The 2,609-nt window shown below is 42.3% G+C and overlaps 1 pseudogene; it reads right to left on the bottom strand.

Annotated features, from left to right (window-relative positions):
* Nucleotides 1–1,477: 1,477 nt before the first annotated feature.
* LOC102207249 (indian hedgehog B protein pseudogene) lies at nucleotides 1,478–2,271 on the bottom strand (annotated as a pseudogene).
* Between the last annotated feature and the right edge of the window lie 338 nt (nucleotides 2,272–2,609).

Here is a 2,609-nt window from a genome sequence, read left to right as displayed (position 1 = left end):
CCCTCTGGCCAACACCAGTAGGCGGTAGGGTAAAGTGTCTTGCCCAAGGACACAACGACCAGGACAGAGAGCCCGGGGATCGAACCGGCGACTTTCCAGTTACAGATACGCTTCCCAACCCCCTGAGCCACGGTCGCCCCCACTTCTTCATGATTCCTGCCACCTTGACAAGATTCTCAGTTCCAGACATGCTGAAGCATCTCCACAGCATAATACTCCCACCACTGCTGGTGCTTCACTACACTTTCTTCAAACATTAGCAACTCCTTAACACTGTGACAACTTTGTTTTTATACACTGTGTAAATCAGAAGAAAATCCCCAGGTCAGGTCAGTTTTTCAAGGGGGCTAATAACACTGAGCCTAGTAATATATTATTTTTTGTTTTGTTTTGTTTTTCTGAAACATTTCAGTTTCACTTCTGTGTCGCTATGTCAAAAATACCCTGCTCACTTGGACCGCAGCTTGTAACCCACTTTAGAATATAGTCACAGGGACAGAAATGAGGCAGCACCACTCGGCTCATTTCCATATAATTTAATTTCAAAAATAAAGCTTTTTAATATCTCTTTTCCCATAATAATAACTTCATAAACATTATTAGATTTTCTGTAAACAAATAATATCATAAATACATTCTATTATTCATTCTAAAATCTCTGTATTAAAGCAGGAAAGTACATGTGTTGGAGAAAAAAAATACATTTTGTCCTTTTACAAAGAGCACAGCCCTCCACCCCAACCCAGGCTCCACTATGAAACAAAATCCCTTAAAATTACACCTTAAATCTCACACTAATCTGCCCAGATTTCATAGTGTAGTACGAGTAGCTCATTTGAAAACTGGAAACATCCATTAATTAACAAAAAAGGAGTTTTTCAGGGTTAGAGGTTTGGTTTGGGGTCAGGTGAAAACAGATACAATTTCCGTAATCAGGGAGTTTCGAGGTTTACACCAGATTAAGGACAAATTATGGGATAAATTAAGAGATGATCTGAAATTACAGGAGGCTCAAACCCCTTTAAAACGTTAATAAAACCAAATAACTTTTCTATTTCTAAAACTATGTTTAATGGTTACAAGTCTTTTTAATATATGTCTGTATTTTAACAGTATCTTTAAGGAAACCCTTAAAATACATCACTTTTTCCCCTCATGGGATTTGTTGTGTTGTTTAAAAATCACATTAAAATTCCCATAATCCAGAAAATATCAACAGTTTACCATAAACAGCTTTCAAAGTAGAAACCTCTAAAATTATAATCATTTTCAACGTATAAGTAGTATGGATTTTTTAATTTACGTGTTTTTAGAGTTAAATAAGGATGTTTTAAGGGATTATTGCTTCATAGTGTTTTACAAATATAAATGTCAAACAAAAAAAAACATTTGTTTGTGCAGTTTTTTAAATCTGAATGTTCATTTGGTCTCATCTGTGTCACTTCGAGTTTTTTTATTCTTCCCATCAGGCCTCAGCAGGAAGCCAAATGTCTCCCATCGCCGCAGGAAGTTCATTAGGGTCTTATTTGGCTCTTACTTTGCAGTTCAGCTTCCTCACCTGTTGTCCTGAGCCACTCCCAGCGGGTGGAGGCGTCCTGAGTCCAACAACTTCCTCCCCAGCCAGTGTAAAAGCTGCGAGTACCAGTGGATCCCATCACTGTGGCCCCCAGTGGTCCGAGTCCAGCTGTGGATCAGCCTGAGTGGGGCAAAGGCCCAGTGAGCAAGGGAGTGCTGGTCCACCACTGCGTAGCAGGACACCACCACCCCGTCCACCACCACCGTCCCCTGCTGGGTCAGCGGCGCAAACACCCCTTTCATCTCCTTTACTGTCACCCGGCTGATCCGAGACAGACGCCCCTCCCTGTGCTTCTGTCCCGCTTTACCCTCTGACACCAGCACACACTGTCCCGGCTGGGCATTGCTGGCGTACACAGTCCTGAGGGCATTGCGGGCTGGCACCGTCCCTTCTGAGCAGTTCTCTTTGGATACAAATATCAGGTGGGCGGCAGTGAGTGAGAGCTGAGCTCCAGCTTCAGTCTGCAGGGTGTAAAAGAGTTTCCGGGTCTTGGGGTCCCGATCGAGGAAAGTCAGGACCTCACTGAACACAAGCTCACCGCTACCGTCACTGCCTGACGAGACGAGGACTCGCTCACCGGGTCGCAGATCGCTGACGGGCTTCTGACTTCCACTTTCCAATATGACCAAGGCCTCACCAGGGAAACAACCTCCAGACTTAGCCGCCACTGAGTGGTCTGAAGACAGAGACAGAGATAAAAGATAGCCATCAGGTTTGGACAGTGTTTAAAATGTATTCCACTACAGATTACAGAATACATGCCCCAAAATGTATGTAGTACTGTATTCCATTACGTTACTCAATGAGAGTAACGTATTCTGAATACTTTGGATTACCTAATATATTATCATGCTTTTTATAACTACATGAATGTACTTTTGCTGTGTGATTTATTACTATTACTGAAGGTTACTCGCCATACCAACACTAACTAGATTTTTAAATCGTAATATAAATGAGTAACAGTAGGTTGGACATTAGGTAAGGCTGCACTTTTTGCAGCAATCTCGTATAGAAAACTATTCTGCGGCTA

Source organism: Pundamilia nyererei, unplaced genomic scaffold (assembly GCF_000239375.1).
Source record: "Pundamilia nyererei isolate P.nyererei 1_Seehausen unplaced genomic scaffold, PunNye1.0 scaffold00085, whole genome shotgun sequence".
Classification (NCBI taxonomy): Eukaryota; Metazoa; Chordata; class Actinopteri; order Cichliformes; family Cichlidae; genus Pundamilia; species Pundamilia nyererei.
This window is presented reverse-complemented; position numbering and strand designations above follow the sequence as displayed.